The sequence below is a fragment of the Mauremys reevesii genome, linkage group 10, assembly GCF_016161935.1.
Source record: "Mauremys reevesii isolate NIE-2019 linkage group 10, ASM1616193v1, whole genome shotgun sequence".
Classification (NCBI taxonomy): Eukaryota; Metazoa; Chordata; order Testudines; family Geoemydidae; genus Mauremys; species Mauremys reevesii.
In genome coordinates, this window is record NC_052632.1 from 74,021,025 (window position 1) to 74,040,985 (window position 19,961).

General features: G+C 39.7%; 1 protein-coding gene and 2 long non-coding RNA genes across 12 annotated transcripts in view; 2 read left to right on the forward strand and 1 right to left on the reverse strand.

The window, feature by feature from the left end:
• Positions 1-19,961, reverse strand: part of MAD1L1 (mitotic arrest deficient 1 like 1) — a 502,922-nt gene that overhangs the window by 303,069 nt on the left and 179,892 nt on the right. The gene's annotated exons all lie outside the window — the stretch shown is intronic.
• The window catches only part of LOC120373761, a 51,716-nt gene that overhangs the window by 23,747 nt on the left and 8,008 nt on the right, over positions 1-19,961 (forward strand). The window lies entirely within an intron of this gene.
• Positions 1,882-14,116, forward strand: LOC120373760. Of its 4 annotated transcripts, XR_005585696.1 has the most exons (4): positions 1,882-2,030; positions 5,551-5,763; positions 11,901-11,928; positions 12,362-14,116. It is a non-coding gene; the product is annotated as an uncharacterized LOC120373760 (long non-coding RNA). The 4 variants fall into 4 exon arrangements; XR_005585695.1 differs by lacking the exon at positions 11,901-11,928; XR_005585697.1 differs by lacking the exons at positions 11,901-11,928; positions 12,362-14,116 and adding an exon at positions 11,781-11,900.

The window sequence follows — 19,961 nt, forward strand, 5'->3', positions numbered from 1 at the left end:
CAGCCTCGCATGTCACCAACATCTGACAAAGACTGCTATCAAGATAATGGCTAGGAACAATATAATCCACAAACTAGCTGGGACCAGTTGGGAAACAGATGCTCAGACCTTGTGAACAGGCACCTTTGCCCTCGTCTACTCAGCAGCTGAATTCTACACACCAGTATGGGCAGGTAACACACATATGAAACTTGTTGACATGCAATTGAATTAGAATTCTTTGAGGGGGGCCAACAAACATGTGGACAAGGATGATCCAATGGACACAGTGTATTTGGACTTTCAGAAAGCCTTTCACAAGATCCCTCACCAAAAGCTCTTCAGCAAAGTAAGCAGTCATGGGATAAGAAGGAAGGTCCTCTCATGGATCCATAACTGATTAAAAGATAGGAAACAAAGGGTAGGAATAAACAGTCCATTTTCAGAATGCAGAGAAGTAATTAGCAGGGTCCCCCAGGGATCTGTACCGGAAACAATGCTATTCAGCACATTCGGGAATGGTCAGGAAAAAGGAGCAACAAAGTTTGAGAATACAAAATTATTCAAGATAGTTAAGTCCAAAGCAGAGTTACAAAGGGATCTCACATAACTGGGTGAATGGGCAACAAAATGGCAGATGAAATCAATGCTGATACGTGCAAAGTAATGAAGACAGGAAAACATAATCCCAACTTTACATACAAAATGATGGGGGTCTAAATTAGCTGGTTACCATTCTCTGAAACATATGCTCAGTGTGCAGCAGCAATCAAAATAGCCAAAAGAATGTTAGGAAATAAGACAGAAAATATAATTCCTCTATATAAATCCATGGTATGCTCGCACCTTGAATACTGTGTGCAGTTCTGGTCACTCCATCTCAGAAAAGATATATTAGAAATTGAAACAGTACACTGAAGGGAACAAAAATTATCAGGGGTGTTGAACAACTTCCAAAGGAGGAAAGATTAAAAAGACTTGGACTGTTCAGCCTAGAAAAGAAACCATTCAGGGGATATGATAATGGTTTATAAAATCATGAATGGTATGGAGAAAATAAATACCAAAGTATTATTTACCTCTCCCCAGAACACAAGAATCAGGAGTCACCCAATGAAGTTAAGAGGCATCAGGTTTAAAACAAACAAAAAGGAAATACTTTACACAACCTACAGTCAACCTGTGGAAATTGTTGCCTGGGGATGTTGTGAAGGCTAAAGATATAACTGTGTTCAAAAAAGAATTAGATAAGTTCATAGAGGATAGGTCCATCAATGGCTATTAACCAAGATGGTCAGGGATGCAACCTCATGTGCTGGGTGAATTTAAGCCTCTAACTGCCAGAAGCTGGGACTAGATGACAGGGGATGGATCACTTGATAATTGCCCTGTTCTCTTCATTCTCTCTGAAGCAGCTGGCATTGGCCACTCTCAGAAGACAGGATGCTGGGTTAGATGGAGCATTGGAATGACCCACTGCAGCCATTCTTATGTTATGTAATTTTCATCTCTGGTAGACATACCCCTACTAGCTCTGATTTATCCAGTGTCCTAGCAATCTCATCCTGCCACTCACACTGCCATGGCTACAGTCTGTTTTTAGTGTACTAATTCAATCAGAACTAGCATAGGTACATCTATCGGAGCTGAAAATTACATCTCCAGCTCCAGTGTAGAAATACCCTAAGGGTATGTCATCACTGCAGAGTTAGCCCATGTGACTGGCACGTGAGTCTAAGCACCCAGTTGTGAGCAGTCACTCTGCAAAGTCCTACCCAAGTTACTGTGTCTCCCCTGTGTGCTTCACTAGGCCCTTCCAGGGGCAGGTCCCATGGTTCTTTGTGCTGCAATAAACTGAGCCATTCAGTGATTCTTTCCCAGTGAATTGTGGGAGAACTTATCTGTCCTTCTAAGCACACATGGAATTGTGGGAAGGACTATCAGGACTTGCGTGATTTAAACGTTAGCCAGTGTCCTCACTGCCAAGTGGGAGGTTATCAGCCCAAGTGAAAGTGCCAGAAAGCCCAGGTTAAAAGCACCACGAAACTCAGGTGAGAGATTATTGTGTGTGGACAGGAGGGAAGTTAGGGACAACAGCCTGGTAAGAGCCCAGGCTAACTCTGCAGAGAAGATGCACCCAAAGTGACTGAAAAAAGCTTAAGAGGCTCAGATGCCATTTTAAACATACAGATTAAGGGAGATTCCACTTAATGGTTACTTGCTCTACAATGACTAATTACAGGCTGAAATCAATGTGCTTGATGAGACAGAGAGTCAGGCAGAGCGCAAAGGTCAAGTCCGATCTGCCCAATTAGCAAGCCTGCTCTAATTACAGGGAAATCATCTGCAGCATGGCCCCGGTTCAGGAAAAAAGAAAAATCTCAGTCTGGAAATTAAGTTTTGTTGGTTCATTTATTTATTTTTTACTTTCTGCATGCCCCACAAGATATTTATCTAAGAAGAAACAAACAGGAGACACTGCAAAACACAGTTTTAATGTGCTAAATACTGCAACAGTGATTCAACAACTCGTCCCTTTCACATTGTCTCATCTAGTCAGCAGTGGGATTGCTCTAGCTTATTGGAGAAGCTGGAAAGCCCACAGCTGACTGACTACACAAAGAGATTTTATTCCTCTCCAAACCCAGAAAAGGCCAACCCTACTCCCCCACACACACTCAGGGGGTCAGGTTTCACTGGTGGTGCAATATGGGAAATCCATAAGGAGGCACATTAAATCCTCACCCATGAAAAACCTCTCCAGTTTCCTGTAAGTGCCCGTCATTATTTGGGAGCATTCAAGCAGTGGCCAAAATGATCAGCTGTACGTGTAATAACACGGAAGAAATTTGCACACAGTGAGGTTAGTCCAAAACACAAAAAACCAAATAAAAGCACCCAGATAAACCCTAAGAGGAGGCTGGTTAAACAAGAGAGCTCTTCCTGGCAGTCAGCGTTTTGAATAGCTGTAATGCTGCTCTGAAGAGAGAGGTCAGAACATTTGTACGCGTTTCCCTGTGTTTTGCAGATAACACTCAGAGGCTCAAACCACCTGCCCTGGCACAGGTTCTGCTCCTGTCTCCAGCATGAATGGCCCACAGGTCTCTGAGAGCACTTACTATGTTTTGAAACCATATCTTCCCATAATTAACTCTTAGCAGAATAAAACTCAGGGCTGCAGGGTTATAATTCATAAGAGCTTTTCAGTAAGTTTTAAAACAGATGCACTGAACTCCCTCTGCCATGCACACAATTAAGCTTAACTATTTTGAATTAGTTACAAAATCTCTCAGGTGCTGAGGACTGGCAGATTTGTGACAAGCTCTGTTTATCTTCCAGCAATGGTAACTCTTGTTTTTAAATCCTCGCCAGTCAGACTATGGCAAAATTCCACCTCCTTATTCCCTGTCCCATTTGACAGATTGCCCCCCCCCCCCAGGCTAGTCTACAAAATGTTACAGCCTCCAGGGTCTACACTTTTCACCAACTCTGGTCCCCCTCCCTCTCATCAAAGGCTGCTCATGGCCCTGAGAGGCGCTTGCTTAGTCAACTCACAGCCTGCTATCAACAGACTAACCTTTCCAGCTCATCTACAGAATTTAAACAGATCTGCCTGCTCTTCCCTCCCTCTACACCACCCCTTGCCTGCCCGCATCACTGAAGCGGGGGCTACAGAACTTTTGGCTACAGTAAAACCCATCTGCGGCACGCCCAAAAGGCACAAGTTCTGACTGTTAATTAGTAATTCTGGTCTTGCACAGTGACTAGTCTGACGACAAGTTATTCCATAATGAAAACTCTTGCTAGAGTTTGAAGCAGGCATGCAGAAATATCCTATTTTCAGCTGTATGTATTTTTTCCCAAATCACTTCACCATGGCACTGCTCTAAATATGTCTTGTGAGATAAGCTTTAAATCCTACTTGGGCAAAGTTTATTAAAAATTAAAATTTGCAGGGGGAGTAAAAAAAATAAAAGAAAGACCTTCATGACTTAAAATCAACCAAGGAACAAAATAATAGATGCAATTGCTTTCCATTGCCCCACACTGCATGAATTCTTACTGTCTGCCAAACTCTGAATTCCCAGAAAGCATCGCCTCCAACTACCCACCCCAAAATCCACACATCTATGCTCGTTGGTCAAAGGAAACAAACTTCCACCACCATCCAGGCCGCCTACAAATCGCAGACATACCACATTGATGATCACATCCCTTCAAATTAAATGGAAGCACATGTTCTGCTATGCCTCCTAAATCAAGGGACCCATGAGGGAATCTCACAGTTCTTGACACAAACAAAATGCTGTCAAGGGAAAAGATACCTACTGTATATCCAGCATGAAGCTATTTTTATTTATTTTCTATATAAATAATATTTTAAGTGGCTTTTGCCAAAGGATCATATTGACTCTTACCTCACTGTTAGAGGCAGGGCTGGTAGCATCCCCTATTAAGGTTGCCTAACACTTCACATTATAAAATCCTATATTTTGTTGCTTATAAAACTTTACCAAACTTTAATTGTTTGGGCTGAAATTTTCCATGCTAGGTGTCTGTCATAGACTTTTATAAAATATTAAGTTTTGGGAGGGTGGGGTGAGGAGTTTCAGCCAAAACAGTTCAGGAATTTCTGAGAACAAGGCTAGGGAAAAACGTTGTTTTGCCTATGTTAAAAAATTCTGATAACTTTTTCTTTAAACAACTCTAGTGTCCCCATACTTCGGAGCAGGAGCTTAAAATCTGGTGGCGGGTAACCTTTGTGTGCCTTTTGCCATTCCTGTGAAAATCGGCCCAAGTTATAAGCCCTTAAAAAAAAGTTACTTTGCACATGCTCAGTAGAGATTTTTTATTTTAGCTGCTAAACTCACCGATGATTCCATCCTCAATGGGCATGCTCAAGCATGCCTTAGCTCCTTCACTGGATTGGACTGCAAATGCACCATCCTCTCCTCAGAGCGACTGAGCATGTGCCAATCCAGGGCAACAGGAACAAAACCAGGCTCTCCCTGTAATGGCAGCTACTAGCTGCTCAAGACCAGGATGCAGCCAGACACTGAAACTGAGAGCAGGGAGCCTGTCTAAGACAAGATGGATCAAATGACTGTAAAACAATCAGAAGGAATAGGGATGGGAGGATATGAAAAACGGTAGTAAGAATAATTCAAATAATAAATATTAAGTATTGATTGCCTAGGCCAGATATGTACACAACTAACTGATTTTGAATCAGTTAATTTCTTATAAAAAAGACAAAATAAAAACTATCCACAGTTCTATGGGCCATGTACCTAGTTTCTATCAGAGGGCAGTTTCCCATAGGCATCATAGTAGAAGTAGGTCTTGAGAAAGGATCTTAAAGAGGGCAATGTGCAGAGCTATGGAGTAGTACAGGGAAGGTATTTCATGCACACAGGGCAGCTTGGCACAAAGGTTCTTATAGGCAAATTAGAAAAATAGGTGGACACTTCTGACATTGTTGCAACATAATATGATAAAGAGAAGTTAACTAGGAAGGGGCTAAGTTGCGGAGAGTCTACGTTAATAACTAGAAACTTGTATCTGATGCAGTGAAGAAGAGGAAGCATGAGGAGTAACCCAAATAAGGGAGGTGTATGATCAGATCAATAGGTCAGAAAGATGATCTTAGCAGCAATATTTTGAATAGACCTGAGGAAGCAAGCTGAATGTCAGGAATGGTAGAGAAGCAAAGGTTGCAGTAGTCAAGATGGCAAATGATGGAGAACAATGGTTATATAACGTGCTGGATTAAAAGACTTACCAGTAAGTATTGGTATGTTTATTGTATTAATGCTCTATCCAGGGGACATGTGAGAGGGCTGTAATAATAGATGTTCCTTGTAAAAATATGGTGATACCTTCTGGAAACACTTTGTAAAACGAAATCAGACAAACAAGGAGACATTCAACAGATGGAGTGGATGGTGGGCAGGGGTTACCATTGTTCTTTAGGTCAACAGAAGGAAGGCTAGGTAGTTTAGACTTGGCCCCCAGAAAGAGATGGTAAAATAATGTGTTAATATTGACTTCTGCCCTGACCTGCAGTGGAATCCATTAGCATAGACGTTTACCCCTGTGCAGCATAGTAACTCAGTGGGGACCTGCACTAGCAGGTCCCTTTGAAGAATCAGGGTAGTACCAGAGAGGCAGTGAAGGCATCAAACAGACAAATCCTAACACTCGACTCCAAACCCAATGTGACTGTGACGATGCGGTTCTGGCGGGACCCAACTGAGAGGGCCAATTCAGGACCAATTGCTTAAACAGGGCAGTCACAGCCCTAGGCTGGGGTTTTTCCACCTCTAAGGCAAACCAAACCACCCAGACAAAGAGGATTTTGGTTTCACCCCACTGGCTAACCACAAGTCACACAAGCAATTTCCTTAGACACTCCAGTCTCCCAGTATCACCACCAGTCCCACTGGTCCTGGGGATGAATGGTTATGAAAACCAACACCCGAATAAAAGAAAACAGTTCTCTCGATCCCGAAGGACCAAGCCTCAGACCCAGGTCAATATACACATCAGATCTTACCCACAAATCACGCTGTTACCAATCCTTTAGAATCTAAAATCTAAAGGTTTATTCATAAAAGGAAAAAAAGATATAGATGAGAGCTAGAATTAGTTAAATGGAATCAATTACATATAGTAATGGCAAAGTTCTTAGTTCAGGCTTGTAGCAGTGATGGAGTAAACTGCAGGCTTAAATCAAGTCTCTGGAGAACATCCCCCGCTAGGATGGGTCAACAGTCCTTTGTTCAGCGCTTCAGTTGTAGCAAAGTCCTTCCAGAGGCAAGAAGCAGGATTGAAGACAAGATGGAGATGAGGCATCAGCCTTACATAGGCTTTTCCAGGTGTAAGAACCTCTTTGTTCTTACTGTGGAAAATTACAGCAAAATGGAGTCTGGAGTCACACGGGCAAGTCCCTGCATACTTTGCTGAGTTACAAGGTGTATCTGCCTCCTCTCAATGGGTCAATTGTGTAGCTGATGGTCCTTAACGGGCCATCAAGCAGGCTAGGCAGAGCAACACGAACTTGTCTGGGATGTTCCCAAAAACACAGCACAAATTTGAAATACAGACAGTATAGATTCAGTACTCATAACTTCAACTACAAAATGACACATGCATACAGACAGCATAATCATAACCAGCAACCCATAACCTGGTCTTAGACACCTTATATGACCCCTTTTACATAAGATTTGGTGCCACTACAGGACCTTGGTTGCAAACCATGTTCTATATGGTCCCAGTTTATATCAATAACGTCACAGCGACACTGTGATAACAGCAGCATTCTATTCTGGCAACCGGGACAGTAAAATTCTGAGAGCTACAATGAATCCCAAAGTTGGAAACTCGTAACATCTACTCAGATTTTTAAGCACCTCTACGTGTCAAACACTGACATATTCAAGGACTATAAGAAAAACAAAACACCAGACTCACCAACTCTGGTTATAGAAAAAAACATGATAAAATCATAATACGAAGGACCAAGCTGCATTCCTAGCCAATGGCTGAACTCCCTCAGCAACAGTACTACAACCCACTTCAAAGGATAAATGAGAATGGAAGGAAGACCTCCAATTCAATCTAGAATGATAAATCTTAAATAAGCATATTCTTATCAGGGTTCTTCTTGATGCAAGACTTGACAGCTCAAGAGGATCAGTCAGGCCGTATGTGAATGAGCATTCTTCCATCTCCTTGCATCCGACGAAGTGGGCATTCACCCACGAAAGCTCATGCTGCAAAACGTCTGTTAGTCTATAAGGTGCCACAGGATTCTTTGCTGCTTTTACAGAACCAGACTAACACGGCTACCTCTCTGATACTCTTCCATCTCCATTTCCCCTGGCCCTAAAATCCAGAAATCAAAATCATGAAAAAACCATCAGATCAACCTGCCAATGGAAAATACTCCAATTGTTCCATCCACCTGTATTCTGAAGACCATACCCTGTCCTCAATCCCCACAGACAAAAGCACCAATTAGAAGTATCCGAGGTGGGGAGGCGGGGGGGGAGAGAGAGAGAGAGAAACTAGTGTCCCATAAATGAGACACAAAGGCACTTGATGGGTTATTAGTTCTCTGATGAGATGCTCTACGAAGGTTTGTTTATGCTTTTCTCCCAATGGGAAAAACATTAGGTTTGTCAGGACTTGACATTCCACAGAGACTGAAATGTTGCAGAAAGTAGAAGCAAAATACACTTTTAACATTCACAGGGTCAGATGGGTTTTTCTGCTAGACATCAGGTTACTGGATACTCTGACAAACCCTTCACTGGCTCTTACAGCAGTGATCAGCAGTAATCACTAGTGAAGGCTGAAAACATGGTCAATTTCACATGCACCTAACTTCAGGGTGGATTGATTTAAATCAAGGTGATTTAAATTACCAAGTAGAAAGCCTCAGTTTAAATTAGCAATTTTAATCAAATTCTCCATTTGTACTTCAATTATTTTCTAAAGCAAGGTGCATTCTCACTGGCTGACATAATCACTAAAACATGCTAGCTTACGCTAGATTTGATGCATCTCTTTGCTTCCTAGCAGGGTCCGCTAAAACTATTTACATTTATTTAAGCAATTATAAGGCTTCATATTTTCAGATTCTTATTAATTGTACATTTTAGTACGTTATACAAGCTTATTTACTAGATAATTAACTTTTTGCTCATGATTAGTGTCAAGCTGCCTTAGGATGGTAACTGGAATTTAATTAACCACACAAAACTGCATATAAAATTGTTTTTACTAAACAAAACTACCTTCAGTGTTTTGGATACATAAGCTTTTCTTATCAAAACATGTTTCACATGTACAACTAAATGATTTATTAAACAGAAGGATTAACTGTAGTCAGTAAATTAAACTGATTATTTGAGAGAGACAAGATGGATGAAGTAATATCTTTTATTGGCCCAGCTTCTGTTGGTGAAAGAGACAAGCTTTTGAGCTATCCAGAGCTTTTCTCTAGGTCATTTCAGGTGATTATTTCAGGTCAGCCTGGGAAACCTTTCAAATATGCGTAAGTGAAAGTGACATGAGCTTAAGTTCCTACTTGCCTAAGTCTCTTCAAAATGGGAGTCTGCTAAATTACTTAGACTGACTATTGTGCCATATTATAAATCTTGACCTCCGACATCAGATGTTTTTCCTAATTATTTCTTTATATACAAAAACAGCTTTTAACTCAAAGTTTTGATAGAGGTTCATGGATTCAGCATATTTATTTTTTACTTAAATGTGTTAAGAGATTAAATTAAATTTAGGCCTCAGTATATTTTGTATTAAATTTAGATTTCATTTTAAACAGGTTTGTTTTTTTAAAGAAAAATAATATAATTTAATTTTTTTAAAAATCTAACTTTTTTTTTAATTGATTTTTATCCACACTGCTTTTTAACCAGTACCCTTTGGGGCTCAAACAGACCAGATTGGAGCTCTGCTTAAACGTGCTGTTTTTTTTTTAAGTTTCAGCAAAAATCTTTCAGTCATTTTTGAGTTACGGGTGAATGAAAAATTGTCCCCCGGCCCCTTGTCAAAAATGTAATAAAATGGGGGCTACATCCAACATGCCTGAAGTCTTGTCCTTTGCGTGAGCACACACCCGTGTAAGATCTGCAAGGCAGTAAGCATGGAAGGATTGAAAAAAAAAGTTTCACAAAATAAAAGTTATAAGCAATATTAAAAACCTGCATGTGCTAAGATTTTAGCAGTTTAATGCAATCATGCTTGCTTGGTGACATCTCTGCGTATTCTCTCTGCCCAGCCTAACAGGTCCATGGGCTGCCGTTCTCAGGCTATTGGTGGGACAACAGTGGGTGAATTTTGGGTACCTAACTGATTTGGGCTGATTTTTTCATCAGACGCTTGTAGCTCAGCAGTTTCTGAAAATCAGGTTCCTTTAAGTTTCTCAACTTAAAATCTTTTGAAAATCTTGAGCAGGGGCCCTACATTTTCTTTACCCTATCCTCAGTTGGAGTAAAGCTATTTAATCTTGTAGCACAGGGGTAGGCAACCTATGGCACACGTGCCAAACGTGGCACACAAGCTGATTTTCAGTGGCACTCACACTGCCTGGGTCCTGACCACCAGTCCGGGGGTCTCTGCATTTTAATTTAAGTGTAAATGAAGCTCCTTAAACATTTTAAAAACCTTATTTACTTTACATACAACAATAGTTTAGTCATACATTATAGACTTATAGAAAGAGACCTTCTAAAAACGTTAAAATGTATTACTGTCACATGAAACCTTAAATTAGAGTGAATAAATGAAGACTTGGCACACCACTTCTGAAAGGTTGCCGGCCCCTGTTGTAGCGTTTTTTTAAAATCTGTTTTATATTGCTCTGCAAGAAATTGCTAGTGAGTTCATAATGAAATTTCAATAATTTAAAAATCACATCAAGAGCGTATTGGACTCCTGCATGCTTGTTCAAAAATGGCCCCGTGGATAATTATATGTTTGCTGCCAATTTTTACAGAAAGTCAGATGTACTGAATTGGTGGAAGTCACTAGTTAAATACCTGAAATCAGAGTTTGCTGACATGCTAAACCAACTTTTGACACTAGTACTCTCTTCTGCAGGTGAAGAGAGAATATTTTCATCATTTCAGCTTATTGAACTAGTTCAATAACCAGCTCATTCCAAGTTAAGAAACTGATTTGGAGTTCAAAAAGCAGGAACATTTGTTTCCCTCTTCAAATTTATGAATAAAAACCAGGTGTGGAAGGATGAGATCTACTAGTTCTAGCTTTATAAATAAATTATGTTTATTATTGCATTGGTTCCCACTTCCTTTAGTTATGGGTTCACAAAGGACTGTCAGACCTCCCTACTGGAGGGCAGACAGCTGCATCTCAGATCCTACAGAAATTCTACAGGTTATGTGGTTCCACTTATTTGTTTCCTTCACACTGACCATCACTCTCTTTTGTCTCTGTGTTCCCCTTCATCAATAATTTAACTCTCGTTTCTTTCCCACTGGCCGTTAAAACCAAGGTCTCCCACCGAATTCAGCTTAACCATAGGATTTAGCCAGCAGAGATACTGAAAAGACTATTTTCCACTAAAACAAAGGGAGAGGCATATTCCAACAGAGGCTTCATATCAAAGGAGATACCAGCCTGGGAAGAATCACAACTCAGTGTTATCCTACCATAACTGCATCTTTTATTCTGCTAAGCCAATCACTTAATATTTCACTTGCACAATGGAAAACAATGGAGGGAGGGATAGCTCAGTGGTTTGTGCATTGGCCTGCTAAACCCAGGGTTGTGAGTTCAGTCCTTGAGGAGGCCACTTAGGGATCTGGGGCAAAAATTGGTCCTGCTAGTGAAGGCAGGGGGCTGGACTCAATGACCTTTTAAGATCCCTTCCAGTTCTAGGAGATTGGTATATTACCTTTATTACCTTTTACCTAAGCTGCAGGAAACCATTCTGTATCTGACTGCCCCTGCTCCTTAGAATTTAATTACATAGAATACCCAAAACTATCTGGATTGCTTTGGGCACCTGGAAGTTCTATGCCCAGCAGTACTCGGTTTTTGACTGTCTTCTTTTAAAATGTAATCAATAAGGTTTATATTTTTTCTCAAGCATCTATTTCTTTCTGAGAGTTTGGGGTGGTGGGAGAAAAGGGACTGATTTTTAAGTTTAAAAAATTACTTTTTCTACTGGAGCAGGATGAATTGTTAATATGGATCGATATTGTTCAGCCACTTCTGTAGTGAGCAAGTCTTCTGATCTTTTTGCATAGCATTCAAATGCAACTTGCAGAAAAACTTGCTTGTTAGTAAAACCCCTGAAATGATGGCAAAGGTGGGATGCATAAGGGAGCAGAAAACTACCACTTCCTCTTTCTTCATTTCCTCCCCAGGCACTCAGCCCTATCATTCCAACAGAAGGTAAGCACTTATAGCAATCCCGCCAGGAAATTAAGTGAACTTTCCTGACAGAATCACTTATTAGTTCTCCAGAAAACAGCTTCTCATTTAGAACTTGGCGATTTTTTTTACCCACTTCATTCTCTTTATTTATAAAATTGCTTATGTTGAAATATTACAATGTATAATGTATTAAATTATTCAGTGCAAGATGTAACCTTAATGGAGTGAATTATATTCAGCTAGATCACACTCCCAAAAATATGCAAAAGTACAGTGCTACTGACTTTCAATTGTGAAGTCTTTATATATATATATATATATATATATATATATATATATATATATATATATATATATATATATATATATATAAATTGCTCATCTCATTATTTTCTTTTTCCGTGTATGATAATATGCCCAATGCTGACACCTCTCCTATTCTCCCTGGCAGGCCCTACATTAGCATGTAAATAGCTGGCAGATACGAGGAAATGAAAGCAAGGAAGAGCTCTTTAATTAACTTTAATCCTCTGCAAATCCGTACAGCAATCTGTTCTGACAGTTTTCTACACAGGATCTTCTTAGGAGGTCCCTCAATGCTGTCTGTGGATCCTTGCCAGACCAAAACGAGTGCAGAGAACAAAAAAGGCAACTTTGGAAACAATATTTGGACATTTTTCTGCTATTAAATGTTGCCCTGTTGACTGCCATCTGCTATTATCAAACCTGTCATCAGTCCAAGTCTGGATGGGAAGCAAAGATGTCATCAGCAAGATGACAGTTCTCATCATACCAGTCGGCAATCCAATCCTCCTCTGCTTCAGGGGCACCAGCGCCAAATCCCATTCACACACACACACACACACACGCATGCACATACCAGCCAGCCAGCTAACCAGCCTTTGGTTCCAAGGTGCCAGTACTACACCTCCATCCTCAGCCTGTAGGAAAGGGAGATTCCTAGATACTGAAGAGTGAGGCAGCTTAATTCTTATGCTGCCAGATAAGACCTGTACTGTACCAGGGATAGTCAATTATATTATGTCAAGGTCCACATTTCTTGGTCAAGGTAATTGCAAGGTACAGACTCCAGAGAAAATAATAAAAATAATAATAATGATGATAAGTAGTAAATAAAAGACTTTGGGGTCCGTTCAAAGGCATCTGGGGGTCTGGATTTGGCCCATAGTCTGCCTATTCACTACCCCGTTGTAGACAGTCCTCCTGGACTTGGGTAAAAACAAATATGACAATATAACTAAAACCCAACAAACTGGAATTGCTCCTCATATCTAAGAGGCCAAGATTATTCATTCTACTCTGTACTACAGTAAATTTAAAACAAATTTTGAGGGAGGGAGAAGCAGAAGACCAAACAGAAATGGAGGGCAGTTCTCCGCTCACAAAGCCTTCTGACAATGGACACTCATAAATAACTAAAACCCACTCCCATAAGTCAGCAGGATTCCACTTCCAAAGGCCAATCTAACTGGCTAAATATAAGTCACTTGAGATCTCTGTACCTGTTTCCAAATACCGTATTTAGCAGGTCAGATGGGCCTTTGGAAGTAGAAGCAGCAGGCTTCTCCACACTGCCCAGCCACCATGTCACAACTCAGAGCTGAAGAGGCCAACTCTAGGGCTGGGTGAGTAGTTATATCTCTTTGGACCATTCAATCTGAGCCCAGTAAGGGTGCTAGTTACGTCAGTGGTGTTAGCAGTGTTTATGATGCGGACATAAGCCCACCAGGACCCAGAGGCCACCAAAGAGCCATCAGAAGGGAGCAGCAATTCTGTTAGAAATGGAAGGCTCTATCTGCCATTCCCAATACCCTGAGCCATCCAGTACACCTGGAATGTCACTTGGTCTGTTTTACACCCAGAAGATGCAAAGAGTAAAGAAGAAAGCCACAGGAAACAAGAGAAAGACGACGTGCAACAGTGTATCAGAGAGAAGAAACAGCATTCAGATTCAGGAAACAGTTATACAGCATCAGTCTGTAACTGTCTCACGCACTGCTTCACCAAGCCCATCAGTCTCATCACCATTTCATATTTATCTGCCATTCAACCAGCAATAAGTATAAAAACCAAATGTCAAAGTTTGTGGAGTTCTTTTCCCTTCTTTTATATGCTGTTCTTTTATCAACAGCTACCACCTCACTGTATCCACAGAATCCACACCAGCTTTCTGTACAAAAAGCACAAGGGATTAACAGCCTGGTAGACTCAAGAGATTTTGTGACCAAAAAGGCTCAGAGGAACAAGTCTTCTAATGAGGCAGTAACTGTGAATTCCAGCATAACCAACTCTGGCTGGTATAAGAGAGCAATCTCTAATAAGAAGCTAATTCTTAAATGATAAGCTGTTTACCCATAATCAGCAGAGTGATATGAAGCACAACAGTCCCCATCTATATGGCTGCTAAACCATGTTTAACAATGTATTAGTTAACATGAGTTCAAAGAGTCATGTTCTAACTTTGATTGAAATTTTCTAGCAAAAACATGCTCTATCTGAATTAAGCTTGTGAACTACAGCCAAGTACACAAAGGAAGGAATTGAAACAACCAGGTTGTTTCGGGTGGGTTGGGAGTGGAAAAGGGGGGGATTTGATTGTTTTTCCATAGGCAACTAAGATTTATAATCTGTTTTCCATTTTTGAACTGTAGTCTGATTCTTACAACTAAAATGAAAAACAGTATTGTTACTGCAGCAAAGAATCCTGTGGCACCTTATAGACTAACAGAAGTTTTGGAGCATGAGCTTTCGTGGGTGAATACCCACTTCGTCGGATGCATGCCGTATTGTTACTGCTGATTGTCCAAAGACATTTATTTCTCTGCTATCTGCTTGCTCTGCTTTGAATTACTATGTCACCATCAATCTGAGACTGTACATCAGAAATGAGACTATTCAATTATTTCAAAATCAAGTACAAATTCAAAGATCTCAGTAATACTGTGAATAGTATTTGAAATGTAGACAGAATTATAAAGAACAGCACTAGTCTAGTCCTCCAATAGTGCTACCTACAGTTGCTGCTGAGTGCCCGATATCACTTCGTTCATGAAAGACAGGCAATATTGGTCGGGCAGTCACCGGAATCTAGCTGTTTTTGCTTTGACCAGGAAAACCATAATTTGCCTACTGATTGCAAGGCTGTTAGGTTCATTCTCTGCTAACTCTACGTGACTACGATTATGATACACATCAGTATCTAACAGTGAAACAAGATATAGCAAGAGATCCTGGAACCTACATCTCAATTAGAAAGAAGTCACAAGCCCACAAGATTGACAGTATTTCTTTAAAAATGTTATCAGTTTCATGTGGAGGACTATCTACGTTGAGGGATTCAAAGAGTCTCAGTGCCTGGATAAGCATACAAAAAGCAGGTATGGAAATATATTTATTAGGCAACAGAGGATTTTTTTAATGGAAGTGAATAAGCAGAAATGATGGTTTCCATTTTAATTTAAAAGGCATCTAGACTTACAACAATATAGACATAGAACACTACAGGAGGATAGCCAAGATGAATAGCTAAAGATAAAGAAAAATTCTTCAAGTACATCAGAAATAAGAACAATTTGAGTAACTCTGTGGTTGCTAGTCCATCAGGTTATAAAAGGTGACCCATCAAAGATAAGGAGATTGCAGAGAAGCTAAATTATTTCTCCACTATGTTTTTCACCAGAGGAGTGGTGTAGGGGACGGGATTCGTACCCGCATACTTACTCTTCACAAAATGTGAAGAAAAAGCATTACTGGATATTGAGATAGCAAAACTTCTCAAGAAATTAAACTGCAGTATGGAACAGATGTAATAACCCAAGAGCTATAAAGGGACCCAAGAGCAGAGTAGCTGAGGCGCTTACAAAAAATGTAATTTGTCATTAAGAACAGCAGCTACTATGGTGGAAAAATATCCTATCTGATTTTTAATAATGAGCTAAGGATGGTCTGGGAAAATTACAGTCATAAACCAGCAAACTTTACCTGAGAACCAGGAAAATTAGGTGAGAAGGCTCAGAGAATAACAAAGCATCTACTACAGTTGAGTGTAATAGGATAAAATATAGACAGGTAAATATGAGCTTTTGTTAAGAGTAATTTAGGCTCCTAGCTAGTTAGAATTCTAAGGAAGAGCTAACAAAGGAGAACTGATTGCCACAGGTTTTCAAAGTCTAAATAAACTAACAAGTATCCCTGATTTGATAACCATAGTATGAGAGTTAAACAGCTGTCACTGGGTAAGAGCTAGTTAAAGTAGTACTATAGGATTATTTCTTGGCATGGAAAGCAATTAATGACAGGTTGCACTAGGGATTAGTACTAGTAGTTTCATTCAGTGTGTGTGTATATATATATATATTAGTGTGGAAGAGAGGATGAAAAGCAAGATGGCAAAATGTGCTGACAACACAAAATGTTAATAATGTTAACTGAATGTAGAGAGGATTGTGAGGAACTCCAGAAGGACCTAACAAAACTAGCAATTGGGAAACAAGGCAAATAAACTGAACACGGGCAAAAAAATAAATGGGGAAAAAATGTCCATTACTTGCACTGTGCACATATACAGCTTTTACACTAAGTGCAATCTCTCTCATAAGTGATCTAGGCCCCCCTGTGGGACACAATGACCTGAGAAGATAACTGGTCAATAACGGTATAGCCCAAAACTAAGGATTCCATCACTGCAAATACAGGACTCCAGCCAGTCTACATAAATAAAAAACCAACATCTCCAAATACAAACCAAGTTCAACAATCTCCTCCCATAAGACAACAAGATTCCCATGGCAATATAGGTTCCCCCAAATGATCCAGGATCTCCCCTGAGATGTGACAGGGCTCAAAGCAGAAGAGGCGACATCAGGGATGTAGAGCTGCACGTATGTGATGCAACAAAAAAGTCAAGCCTTGAAGGAGGGCGATTTTCTCAAGAGAGGAGCAGGTAAAAGGAAAAATTGGAGTCAGATGATCTAAGCATCATAGGGCTCCATGAGAGAATCAATGGGAGCAAAGCAATCTTTTATTTTGGCCAAAGATTTAGCAGCTCATATTTAACTCTACCACAGCTTTCCTGTGGGACTTTGAGCAGATTGCGAAGCGTTCAGGTACTATGGTAATTGGGGCCATATAAGTACCTAAAATTAATAGCTAGAATGTCCCCCCATTAGACATACCATATGGAAAAAACTCAACCCTGGCACAGGAGCAAAACAGAAGGGACAGATAAGTAACAAGTGGAATTTCTCTTCCAAGGGTTATTCACAACAACTGGAAAGAAAGCTGTGTGAAAAGGGAATTAGGTATGCTGGATCAATACACCTAGCAATTCTGAAAGTTTTCCATGAAGAAAGTGGCAATTTTAACTAATTTGTAAAAATGTAACACACAATATGAGTGATTTCTCAAGTACAGCAGACCACGAGTTGGTAGTAGCTTTCTGTTCTACTGTGCTATAAGCTGATTTATTTACACTGAATAAAATTCAGTGCAGAAGGTCAGCTCAAGGACTATGTGCTACTTACATCCTATTCTGAGTGCTTACATGGGACTTAAGTGGGGTGCAGACCTCATGCAGAGCCTTTGCACAGGTATGAACTTTCTCACTGGGAAGAATGTATTTATTTGACTGACAGTAAAATTATCTTAGATCATATGTCATCACATACCATATCAGATCACACTTTGAAAGTATTGCTACACTGATGCCATCTAGTTATTTATTCTCCTATACATTCCTCTCCCCTCTGCTTTGTTTGACAACTGATGAACATTTTGGAAGTGACTGCATGCCAGTGAGTCTTCGTGAAATAAGGTACAAAATTTCCCCTCTATTCCCCATTACATATTACAAAGATGGAGATGAGTAGAGCCTTTTGCTCAGAGGATTAGGAACAATCAATCTATCACAGGAAAAATCTTGCAGGAACGCATCAGACAACAGCTTTATATACAGGTGATGTAATATTTTTATCTAAACCGAATCTTTCCCTAAAATTAGTATCCAAAGAAATCCATGACTTTGGAAAAGCATCTGGATTTAAAGTACATCATGCCAAATCTGAAAGCCTAACTACAAATTTGCCAGATCCAGAGAAGTTATTCTTCCTAAATATTTGGGTACAAATGGACAACAAATTCCATAAAATACCTGGGAATTCAAATCTCAACCAGCCTAGAAGAGCTCTATGATTTAAACGTGAAACCACTGCTTCAGCGAACAAAAAAAGTTCTGGAGTGCTGGGGGGAAGTAAGCACATTCTTGGTTTAGGAAACAGCTACAGTCAAAATGAACATTTTGCCAAGGTTATCTTTCTTGTTTCAAAATCCTTCCGTAATCATCCCAGATAAAACCCTAAGAATACAGAGGATGTTGTTAGAATGTCTATGAAAAGACCAAGAGTGAGGGCAAATACCTTGTAGAGACCATTAAACAGTGTCAACTAGATATTCCAAATGTTCTAGGGCACTATCAATACAGCCAACTCAAAGCAGTAGTGGACTGGGGACACTTTAACCCAGCCAAAAACTGAGTCTTTATTGAACAAGAAAACCGTGGCAGAGTAGACATCACAAGGCTACCATGGATTAATGAAAACATCACACCCTCCAGAAACTAATACACATGCTTTAAACAAACGCTGCTCTAGGAGTTTGGGATAGAACTAGAGATAAATTCTGTTCCCTCGCCAATGACACTCATTGCAAATAATCCAGATCTTAATGCAAATCACGACCCAGAGAGGTTTAAAGATTGGAAGAGCCATGGAATACAAATGATTGGCCAGCTACTTAGTAAAGAAACATCGTTCATTTACAGCCCAAAACTAAATTTAACGGGCCCACACTTCCATGGTACCAGTACTTTCAAGTTAGGCATTATGTTTGTCAACTTTCTAGAAATGTTGTTATATACAGAAAGCTAACTTTAACAGATGCAATGGCATCTTGCCAATTAGTAACTAAAAATTATAAATAATGTATATAAATCTTTTCAGACCACTTTCCTATCAAATACATTTGTCCATATCTGATATGCTGGGGAAAGGATCTGGATAGACAAACTATCCCAGAGGAACAGGATAGAGAACAAGCACTTCAATCAGTAGCACAGTAAAAGAAAATGTCTTTAAAATATGATTTCAGTGGTACCTCAGACCAGTCAGGTTATTATAGATATAAATATAGATACTGAATGGGGATAAACATTGGCAAAATTGTGGAGAAATAGGAGATTTTATGAATATGGTAGTCATGTCCAATGATTAGACAATATTGGGATGAAATTCATAACCAAATATCACAAACTGTTGGATGTTTATTACAAACGATCCTTTGATAATCCTCCTGGGGCTGCCAAATGGAAACGGTCACACACAAGAAAATGAAGAATTAATCTCTCATCTGCTAATAGCTGATAGGCTATTGCTATCTTTCTCCTGGAAAAAGAAAAGTAGTCCAATTCTAGAAGAAAGGTTCAGAAAAATATAGAAAATGTTTTTATGGAAATATTAATGCACCAAAGAAAATAGTCCGACAGTAAATAGATATTTAGGTATTTGGCAACCATTTATTCAATACTCAGCAAAGTACATTCACCTGCAGAGAAACCACTATGCCTGTCCAATTTTTCTGAATATTAACAATTGATAGACATGCCTGGTCTGTTAAATATGTGTAATCAGAGATTCCATTCGATTTCATAAACTCTCTAGAAACGACATGTCAAGGATGTCGTAATGATGCTCACTCTGTAATATGGTAATACCTTGTTAGACAGATCTGATGAGTATAATCCTGTATAATGTCTCTTTAAACAAAAGCTTACTGTTGTAATGATTACTGTTTTGTTTTTGATACTTACATGGCATAGATTTGTAAATCTGTTAAAACTTCTGAAATAAACAGTTAATAAAAAAAATTAATGGGTAAATCTACCTGTTCCAGTATGACTCCTTGCGCAAAGCACATGAAGAACGGGAAAGAAACACCAGACATGTGCAGCACAAAGGTACAACTCAAGAACACATGGA